Source organism: Marmota marmota, unplaced genomic scaffold (assembly GCF_001458135.2).
Source record: "Marmota marmota marmota unplaced genomic scaffold, marMar, whole genome shotgun sequence".
NCBI classification, from domain to species: Eukaryota; Metazoa; Chordata; class Mammalia; order Rodentia; family Sciuridae; genus Marmota; species Marmota marmota.
The window spans coordinates 26700491-26712062 of NW_026000185.1; the positions used below are offsets into that span (position 1 = coordinate 26700491).

General features: G+C 41.9%; 1 protein-coding gene across 5 annotated transcripts in view; it reads right to left on the minus strand.

Annotated features, from left to right (window-relative positions):
* Positions 1-11572, minus strand: part of Gtf2i (general transcription factor IIi) — a 96432-nt gene that overhangs the window by 72192 nt on the left and 12668 nt on the right. For 4 of the 5 annotated variants that reach the window (XM_015491408.2, XM_048789897.1, XM_048789898.1 and 1 more), the window contains exon 1: positions 1628-1646. The exons of the other annotated variant lie outside the window; for it this stretch is intronic. The gene's annotated coding sequence lies outside the window, so the exon portion shown is untranslated. Of the gene's footprint in view, positions 1-1627; positions 1647-11572 lie in introns of those variants that run through there. 5 annotated transcript variants of the gene reach the window in all.

The window sequence follows — 11572 nt, forward strand, 5'->3', positions numbered from 1 at the left end:
TTGTGGATTACGTGTATATATACCCATGTGTCTACACACACACACACACACACCACACACACACACACACACACACGGCTTTAACTCAGTGGTAGAATGCCTGCCTGGCATGCGCGTGAGGGCCGGGGTTTGATCCCCAGCACAGGAAAAACAAAATGTCTGGAAGGAAAGAAGGTCATCCAGGTGTGGGACCACCACCAACCTGGAATCACCACCATGATCCCAGCCCCCGCGGCACTCAAGAGCTGCTGTCCCACACCACAAACAGGATGCAACTGATATGCTTCTCTAGGGTCTCATCTGATTGAAGAGAAGATACTTCTATTTGACCCACGAGTTTTGTGCAGGCTCTAAGCTTTGAGCCTCTCACCCGAAAAAGCTTTAAAACAAGTTCACGTGAACATGTAAAAGTAATTCCCATTTCCATTATCTGAATTCCCATTCTCTCTTGTGGGTCTGCACACACACACTGGAGATTGACAAGAGTCCTGTGCATTCTAAGCACATGCTTTCCACTGAGCTATGTTTCCATTTTTTTTTTTTTATTATTACTTTTTGGTACTAGGGATTGGACCCGGGGTCACTCAACTACTGAACCATATCCCCAGTTCTTTTTATTTTTTATTTCAGACAGGATCTCACAATTGCTCCAAGCTTTGCTAAGTTGCTGAGGCTGGCTTTGAACTTGCAATCTTCCTGCCTCAGCCTCCCAAGTCGCCCATGTCACAGGCATGTGCCACGACACCCAGCTCATTTTCCTTTTACTACCAACCTTTCCTTCAAAATTCCTGTCTTGGCGATTATTTGGTAATTTCACACAAATTTTGTTTTAGAAATTTAGAATATTCTTAGTTATTATTTCAGTAAGAATGACTGTCCCCAACAACTCTGAGAACCTTGCCTTCCATATTCTTTATCCGTAAAACACTATGAATTGGAACTATCAATCTTGGATTACAGGATTATATATTCCCATTTCAAGCCAACTCAAGTGAAAAAGGGAAATTTTATTACTTCATTTAATTATATCTAAAGGCTGCACTGACCCCACACACAGCTTGATCCAAGAACAAAAATATATCATTAGACTCTTCTCCACTCCTTCCCCACAGGGCCTCACTTCTGCAGATGTCACCAGTCGTGACATCTGCATGCATCTTTAAGTTTACTGTACTGCGATTCCAGGCAAAAGACTACTACATCTTCCTGCTAAATTTTCCACAACAGATCTGGACATTTGTGTCTTGAGCCTACCCAAATCCCAATTACCAGTAGCTAGTCACAACAAGACTGCATAGGATATACTGTGATTGACAGGCTAGCTAGAGCCCCGTGGACTAGAAGGCAGAGCAGGCCACTGCTATCAAGAGGAAAAGGGATGAAAAATCATTTATAGGCACCCAAAAAAACACCAGAAGTCACCCTTATCAACAGGGGTGCGTGCCAGGACCCCCAGAGAGGCCTGCATCTATCTTCCCCGGGTACCAAGCCCCCCTGTTTCTTCCTACTCAACATACCTACTGTGAGGCAGGAACTGGGCATAGCAGGAGGCTAACGCGGACAGTCCACAGCAAGCAGCCACGTGGACCGGCCTCTCCTCTCAGCACACCTGGGGCACTGTACTCACCCTTCTTCTGCTTGCTCTCATCACAGCGGGAGACTGGCTTTGGGTGGCATCCTCTATCCTTAACCAACTTTTCCCCCTCTGTGGGGAATGGGCCAGCAGCTTGCTCCTGGGCAGACACACCCTTTGGGCCTTTCAGTCCGAACCTGTTCCTGAACCTGTGCAGCCACCCCTTGCTGGCCGTGAACGGCCTCCTCTCGGGCCCGCCGTCGCGCCTCTCGGGGGACGCCTGGCTCAGGTCCTGGTACAGGCTCAGCGCCTTCTGGCGCAGGGCGCTGCCGTCCACAGCCACGCGCCGGCTGCTCATGTCCTCCACCCACAGGCTCAGCGCCATCTCCATCTTCACCAATCACTTGTCCCGCACGGTGGCCGTGACCTTGGCGTTCTGGGGGGCCACAGCGAAGCTGGCCCGGATCTCCTTCTCCTTCTTCACGATTTCCCGGATGGAGGATTCATTCTTACTGAAGATCTTGGCCACCTCGGCATAGGACTTCTGTTCCTTCCCGATCAAGTCGAGAACCTTCACCTTTTCGCTCAGTGGCAGCACTTTGCGGCTCCTCTTGGGTGCATCCTCATTGCCGGCCCGGGTGCTCTTGAGCTTGGGCACCATCGTTAAAAGTGAAGGAGAATTACTGGAACACAAGGCCGGCGACACCTGGGTGACACTGGATAGGGGCCCTGGCAGTGGTGCCGCCCCAGGTAGGTCAGGGCTGCCTCCCAACACCCACTGCTGCACCAGAGGCTGGACTTAAGAATGGACTCCTTCTGAAATCTTCCATTTAACAAGTCCAGGCCACAGCTGGCCGCAGGTCCCTGGGACTTGGGGCAGGACGGCGCTCTCAGTCCCAGCGCCTCCTGTCCCGGTTATTCAATTGCCTCTGTTTTTCCATTACCCATTTTTTTTACTCCATGTTTTCTTTCCCTACTTTGATTTTAATTTTCCTTTATGAGTTTCAAAGATGAGCCTGGTTGGCCTGCTGCCACGCCATTCTTCATCTTCTTCTGGTTCTTCTGCTGGTGGCTAGTGTTTAATAGATGTGGTGAGTTCTTCTATCTCTGAAACAGACTCCGGCCATTCTCCAAGACCTTCCTGGATTTCTCGGTGGAGATCCATTCCAGGGATTAGGTTTATCGTATCGTGTCCTTGCTGATCTGATCTGTTGTACCTCAAAACAAGCCCATAATTAATTCCATATCGATTTTTTTATCTGACTATACTTCTGTTTTAATTTATCAATCCTTGCTGTTAATACCAAACACCAAAAAAAAAAAAAAAAGGATTTTATAATGAGCGAAAGGAGAGCACTCTTGAAGATTTTTCACACACCGTCATAACTAACAGAAGCTGAGGTTCTTAATATTTGTGAACATGCTGTTCTCTAAAATACTTCTAATTTTCAATATATTTCTGCCTCAAAACAAATTTCACATTAGACTGGTAAATGAGGAGGTACCATGACACCGATTTTTTTTTAATTCCTTAAACATTCATGCTGTATTTCTTTGGCATATATTATTTTCAACAAACATTTTTCCATTTCAGATTTACAACAATCATAAATCAACCTCTTTGTTCTAGTATTTTATAAATAAGCAAGCCCAGTCCAGGAAATCTTACTGTTACATATTAACATGCTACATTACATATACTTGATTTTATAAAATGAATCAGAATCCATGTCCATTTCCAAATTGCCATGCATAATAATAAAAGTCAGTTTTTTAAAAAATAATGAACCTGAGGTGAATAATTTATAGTGACTAGAAATATAATACTAAATTCATGGCAACTCATCATGGTTGCAACAAAGTTCATTTCCTTTTTGTCCATAAGGCAAATATTACAGTGGGCAATGAAGAGTGCTTTAATATATCAACATAAATCATGTTGTATAAAGATAACAAACTTAGAATAAGTTATAGTCCATGTACATATGCCAAAATACACTCTACAGTCATGTTTATCTAAAAAGAATTTTTAAGAAAAAGGAATTTGGTTCGAAGACAAAATTAGGAATGTCAGCCCAATCACATATATGAACATGTATGTCGTAAAACACTGATGACAGGCAACTGCCAGGCAACATTATGCCCTTTAATAAAAACAGCCATGAGTTTAAACAGTCATTTAAATTAGTAAAATCTTATACTCACCACCTAAACTGAAGACCCACTCTAACTAGTAGGAAATGCATTTAAATAGCTCACAAACACCGTGATTTCATTTTCTTCTACACAAAGTTCTGCAGACTGCTAAGTTTTGTTATTTTTACTTATTATAAGCAATTAAGATCTATCCTGCATATTTACTTAAATGTGAAGAGATAAACTTCAACTCTGAAAAATCATAAATACCCTAATTCAATGTTTTGCACTAGAACAATATCAGAACTCGATGCTTTTCTCAATTAACACTGACAAAGTCTTCAAAATTAGCTAAAATAACTACCACTAAGACACTGTCCACAGAAGGAAGACAAAAGACACTGTTTAAGACAGGTGATGAGGTCTGGAGTTGTAGCTAGTGGTAGAGCGCTTGCCTCCTACGTGTTGAGGCACTGGATTTGATTCCCAGCACCACATATAAATAAGCAAATAAAATAAAGGTCCATCAACAACTAAAAAAGCATATAAAAAAAAGACTGGTATGATATTCATAATTCCATAAATAATTCAACAGGTTTAAGGGTTTAAAAAAATGGGGAGAGGAGATTTCTGCCAGAAAAATCTCATCCAAATTGAAGGTTCTGACTTCTACTCCAAAAAAATGTTGCATGATATTCCTGTACTGGCAATACCTTCCTCCTGGCCAATATGGAAGACAGGCCACAATGCCTTGGTTTTCTGGTATCCTCAAGTTGTCTTCCTTCTTCAAGGTCTCGTCTCTAGTTACGTTTTGCAAAACTATAAAACTTAAATTTTACCAATTCAATTTATATTAAGCATCACTAAAGCCAAGTTTCAACAAAAATATTCTTGAATTGTCTCCACTAACAGAAACATCACTAGTGAGAATAAAATAACTTCAAATATCACTTAATTCTACAGTAAAGTCAAATGGAATTTTAAGCTTTAAAATTTTTATTTTATTTTTTTTAAAGAGAGAGAGAGAGAGAGAGAGAATTTTTAATATTTATTTTTTAGTTCTCGGCAGACACAACATCTTTGTTTGTATGTGGTGTTGAGGATCGAACCCGGGCCACACGCATGCCAGGCGAGCGCGCTACCGCTTGAGCCACATCTCCAGCCCCAGCTTTAAAAATTTTAAACCTTTATTTATAAAAGAAAGTCATTGCTTCAAAATGATGAGCACCCAAAGAAAATCTTAATCTTCATCTACAATGCTCCATATTTTTTCCTAAGATGGTGCCTAAAATGAAAAGGATCTAACTCCACTCACCTGACATTATCCTAAAAAGGTCTCAGTTTCATTAAAATTTGTGGGGGTTTTTGGGAGGGGTGTTTGTTTTTTAGTACCAGGAATTGAATCCAGGGGCACTTAACCTCTGAGCCACATCCTCAGCATTTATATTTTATTTAGAGACAGGGATTCGGTAAGTTACTGAGGCTGGCTTTGAGCTGGTAATCCTCCTCCTACCTCAGCTTCAGGAGTAGCTGGGATTATAGACAAGCACCACTGTGCCCTGCTCATTAAAATTAGTTTAAATTATCCTGTAATACTATATTCTAGCAATCTTTTAGGGTGCTGAAAACATTTCCCTCTGGAATTAATGGTACTTAATAGCTAGCTCCATGTTCTACCTTTATAGGTACAAAGTACTAAAGGCCAAAAAAAAATTTTTTTAAAAAGGAAATTATCCATCCTTAAAACATTAGTTAATATACTTCCATTTCTTCAGTGTCCATTTGGTAATTTTGTAGAATGTTTTTAAACAATTTTTTAAATTTTAAAATATTTAAGGTAGTTCATTGATCCTACTGGTTTGTCTTTTGAGTGATAGGAAAGAAATTAACCTACTCTCTTCATGTTTACAGAAGACTGACATGTGCCTGACAATGTGCAAGACAGACTTTTCTATAACCACGAGGATGAGGCTACAGCTCTGCTCGAGCTCTCGCCAGCACACACATCCTGGGCGCAGCTACCAGGACCACAGCAAAAAAAAAAAAAAAAACTTGCTATTGCAATCGTCCAAAATCACAGAATTCCTTTTTCTTTCTTGTGGTTCTGGGAATGGAACCCTGGGCCTTGTGCACACCAGGCAAAGGCAAAGGCTCTATCACTGAGCTACTTCCCAGCCAGAGAACTCTTCAGAATCCATTATCTATCAATTCTAGAAGGTGCTATCTTAGGAAACTTGCTGGTTGGTGTGTGTGGTCTTGTGAGAGTACACTACAGCACACAGTGGCCAAGGCCAGAAAGTCCACCAACCTCATCTTCAGATACTTGTAACACAGATCCCGGATTCAGGTGTGGCTCTATGAGCAATGGAATATGAGGACAGAGGGGCTGGGGTTGTGGCGCTTGCCAGCATGCAAAAGGCACTGGGTTGGAACCTGAGCACCACATAAATGTAAAATAAAGATACTGTGTCCACCTAAAACTTAACAATATTATATCTATATATATATATATATATATATATATATATATATATATTGATANTATATATATATATATATATATATAAAATGAAGATAGGACAGTACTGGTTTTTTATTTTTTGGGTGTGCGTGTGGTGCTGGGGCTTGAACTTAGGGCCTTGTGCATGTGAGGCAAGCACTCTACTAACTGAGCTACATCCCTAGCCCTGTACTATTAGTTTTGATAAATATGTGAACCTTGTATTAGATGATGCAGAAGAGATTTTTTTTGCGGGGGAGGGGTGCCAGGGATTGAACTCAGGGGCACTCCACCACTGAGCCACATCCCCAGCCCTATTTTGTATTTTTTTTTTTATTAGAGATAGGGGCTCACTAAATTTCTTAGCACCTCACTAAATTGCTGAGGCTGGCTTTGAACCCACCATCTTCCTGCCTCTGCCTCTGAGCCGCTGGGAGATTCATTCTTAAAGGCAATAAAACAACTAGGTCAGATCATGTTAAAAGGAGATAATATTACTCTGTTACAAAGTGGTTCTGGGAATGGAACCACTAGAAATGATCAATAAAGTGAGAAATTTACAGAGAAAGCTACCATCTTTTTTAGGTGTTCTTTGTTGGGAATACAGTTCTAAAACATCTGTTTTGATTACCCATTTTGATTACAGTTATTAACAGATGAAAACACTGGGGGGCTGAGGGACTCTTTTTATTAAAAAAAAATAAAAAATAAAAAGAATCTGGATCTACCTCACTAGATGCTCAATTCCTCAAGCACTTTCAAGGCCAAACCAGGTTGTAAAATTCAATCCCATTTTAGATATTTTTTCAAATCTCATCATCTACAATACTTAAGTTTCAGAAAAACAGGAAGGCTCTCTAGGACTCAGACAATAACCATAATGGTTAAATCCATTAAGTCCGTGCACTGACTTTCACCACCATCCCCCCAAATTCCCTGCTCTCAGAGAAAAAGAGGTAGAATTCCTCAATTCTAATAAGGAAAAAAACGCAAGAGAGGGCTGGGGATGTGGCTCAAGAGGTAGCACGCTCGCCTGGCATGCGTGCGGCCCGGGTTCGATCCTCAGCACCACATACAAACAAAGATGTTGTGTCCGCCGAAAACTAAAAAATAAATATTAAAAAATTCTCTCTTAAAAAAAAAAAAAACACACAAGAGACATTTCATTTTGTATATCACCACACAAAACACTCATTAACAAAGGGCAACATGACACCCTATCTTAACTGAGGAGCCAAGCTAACTGAAGTCTCCACACAGCAGATATTGTGTCCTAACCCAGACTAAAGGAAAACACTAATAATCCCACCCCAAAATGCTTCAGCAGAGTCTAATCATGAATAAGAAATGGACAAATCCAAGTTAAGGGCCAATCTATAAAGTGCCTGCCCAATAGCCTTCAGAGGTCCAGAGCATGAAACCAAAGCCTGAAGAACTATTCTAAAATAGAAACAGAAATAAAAAAGCACCTCAAGATGGGCAAGGCAGCACACACCTGTAATCCCAGTGGCTTGGGAGACTGGGGCAGGAGGATCCCAAGTTCAAAGCCAGCCTCAGCAACTTAATGAGGTGCTAAGCAACACTGTGAGACCCTGTGTCAAAATAAATACAAAAAAGGGCTGGGGATGTGGCTCAGTGGTTGAGTCCCCTGAGTTCAATCCCTGGTACCCCTAAATGGGGGGGAAAAAAAGGCACATCAGCCAGGTGCCAAAGGTACTACTCGAAGCTGATGCAGGAGATCCCAAATTCAAAGCCACTCAGGTCAACTTACTGAGACCCTTGTCTTAAAACTTAAAAAAATAAGGACTGGGGACAGGGCAGTGGATGGACGCCCGAGTTCAGTACGCAGAACTGCTAAAGAAACACAGGAACAATAAAGCACACAGAGAAATAGGAAGGCTGGGGAGACCCCTCCACTGTTGTGCCAACACATCTGGAAAGCCCAGTGGGAAGCTCTCAAGGATGTATGGGCAATTTTTATTCCTTTGCTCTTCTGGTCGCTGTTTTGCAAGTTTAAAAAAGTTTCAAAATAATTTTTAAGGAAAGGGGATGTAGTTCAGTGGGAGAGCAAGTGCTTAGGATACACTAGGCTCAGGGTTCAATTCCCAGCACCACAAAAAATAACAATTTTTAAAACACTAAGTACATATGTGCCAAGCTAATTAAAATTTTCTCCAAGGAGCCAGACACAGTGGCACACACCTGTAATCCCAACAGCTCTGGAGGCTGAGACAAGAGGATCACAAGCTCAAAGCCAGCCTCAGCAACAGAAAGGTGCTAAGCAACTCAGTGATACCCTGTCTCTAAATAAAATACATAATAAGGCTGGGGATGTAGCTCAGTGATTGAGTGCCCCTGAGATAATCCCCAGTAGCCCCCCAAAAAAAATCCTCCAAGGGCTGGGGGTACAGCTCAACAGGTGCTCCCAGGGCTTTGACTGGTTACATTTTATCTGTATTGGCTATATAAAAAAGCTGGAAATGGGCTGGGATTTTTTTCTTGCATTTTAAGAACTACAGCCAGGTGCAGTGGTGCACACCTATAATCCCAGTGAGGCTAAGGCAGGAGGGTTGCAAGTTCAAAGCCAGGCTCAGCAATTTAGTGAGGAGGCCCTGTCTCAAAATAAAAAACAGAAAGGGTTGGGCATATGGCTCAGTGGTAAAGCATCCCTGGGTTTAATCTCCAGTACCTCCTCCCAAAAAAATAAAATAAAAACACACAGGCTCTGAACCTTCCAGCCCAGCCTAGCACTGTGTGGGAACTGTCCCCTGAGCTCGGTAAGCCTTGCTTTCCTCAATCTCAAGATGCACACAGTGCCCACCTTCCCCACAGACTGCTGTGAGCACTGGAACAGCAACCTCAGGACCCTCAGAAACACTACCTCTGCAGGGGACTCCAGCCCCACACTCCCCTCTCCAGCTCCCACATCCTCCCACAGAGACCTGGTTACTTTTAAAGTAGTATTTTTCTATTTTTGGACTAGTTTAAAATTAGTCCTTGTAATCAATCAAAATCTGTCACTTCTGCCTCTGAGGAAGAGGCTTCCAAAAAAGTTCTTTAAATGCACTACTTTCACTTCACCAAACTGAGCACTCAATAGGCACCAAGATCCACCTGTAACTTGATTCCCAAACCCCGCCCAGCCTGGCTACCCTCTGGGCACTCTGAGTCTGACTGTGTAAGCTCAGTCTACCAGAGACCATATCTGGACCTGTAGCTCCCAGGATTTCTACATTCTTTGCTTATTTAACCCAGAGGATCATTGGAATCCACATTCCTAAGAGCTGATCTCCAAAGGGTTAACAGGTACTTCCCACATGGAAATAAATCAGGTTGGTATTTCACTCAGAGAGTCTGTCTTACATATGTGTAATACGAAGGTAGGAAGTATCACCACTTATACTAATATATCCACTTCAGTGGACAGCACAAACTGAACAAACAAATCCACTTTAGTTCATTTAATCTTTAGAAAATAAACATTTAACGACAGCAAGTGCTTTGAAATAAAATTAGATATCCCCAAGCCAAGCCCTTTGATGAAGACAGATTTTTAAATCAAGATTCTGAAATTTTTAGGCTGAGACTGGTAGGACATCCATATCATCCCAGATACTTGGAAGGCTGAGGCAGGAGAATCACAAGTGCAAGGCCCTGAGCAACTCAGTAAGTCTCAAAATAAAAAGGGCTGGGGGTATATTTCAGTGGTAAACACTACTAGGTTAAAATACCCAGTAATAATAATAATAACAGAGCCAGGTATGGTGGCACACATCCCAGCAGCTCGGGAAGCTGAGACAGGAGGACCCTGAGTTCAAAGCCAACTACAGCAAAAGCGAGGCCCTAAGCAACTCAGTGACACCCAGGCTCTAAATAAAATACAAATAGGGCTAGGGATGTGGCTCAGTGATTGAGTGCCCCTGAGTTCAATCCCTGATACCAAATAATAATAATGATTGATAGATATGAATAGATATATGCACACCATGTTTATAGCAGCACAATCAATAATAACCAAACTATGGAACCAGCCTAGGGGTTCATCAATGCAAGATTGGATAAAGAAAATGTGGTACAGATACACAATGATTCTGAAAGAAAAAACAATTAAGCCAGAAGCAGTGGCACACGCCTATAATCCCAGTGACTCAAGAGGCTGAGGCAGGAGGATCGCAGCTCAAAGCCAGCCTCTGCAGCTTTGTGAAGCCCTAAGCAACTCAGTGAGACCCTGTCTCAAAAATAAAAACTAGAAAGGGCTGGGGATTTGGCTCAGTGACAACACCCCAGGGTTTGATCCCTGGCTTTCCCCTCCCCACCAAAAAAGAATGAAAGTGTGTCATTTGCAGCATAGTGGATGAAACTTGAGAGGACATGTTAAGTGAAATAAGTCATGTTTTCTCTCATGTGAAGTCTGGGGGATAGGAAGGAAAGGGGAACAAAAAGGTGTGGAGGAGTGTCTCGTGAAAAATCAAAAATCAGAAGAGGAAAGGGACCGGGGTGGGAGAGGAGAAGGGAAGGGGAGAAAAAAGGGCTGGGGATGTAGTTCCCTGGTACAGCACCTGTCCAGCATGTAGGAGGCCTGGGTTGGGTTCGAACACCAGTACCATAAATAAATAAAAACAAAATACAAGAAAAATCTCATCAGCCATTCAGGAGAAATTACCACTTTTTCTGGCACAAAAGTTTAAGAGAAAATGTTTCTAGGCATTCATTAAACTTTTAAACTGACAGTTCAGAATTCCAAGTACAGCAGCTTGTTCTACCAACACACAAAGAATGTGTCCCTTTGACCTTACTCCAGATTTAAAAATCATTTGAAAGAGGAAATGAAAACCAAGTCGCTATCATGTATAAGTTCACTTTATTTTTTAAAATGCATTCTTCACAGAAGGCAGGTGATAGGAAAAAGGTGTTTTGCCAGAACTGGTGTCCTGTCTCCATATACTATCCATTTCAATCCTAAATTTACTAAAAATGACCATAACCTATGTCCTTACCACATAAGGGTGTTACCAGAAGGTAGATAGATACTTGATAAAGTACTTCATAAAACACTCAGCAAGCTGAGCGTGGTGACACACACCTGTAACACCAGCTGCTCTGGGAGACTGAGGCAGAAGGATCACAAGTTCAAAGCCAGCCTCTGCATCTTAAGCCCTAAGCAACTCAGCAAGATCCTATCTCAAAATTCCAAAAAATAATAAAAAGGGCTGGAGGTGTGGCTCAGTGGTAAAGCATACCAAAAAAAAAAAAGGGGGGGGGGTTTGGGGGATGTAGCTCAACGGTACAGCTCTAGCTTACCATGTATGAGACCATGGGCTCAACCCCAACACCAAAAAAAAAAAAAAAAAAAAAAAAAAAAG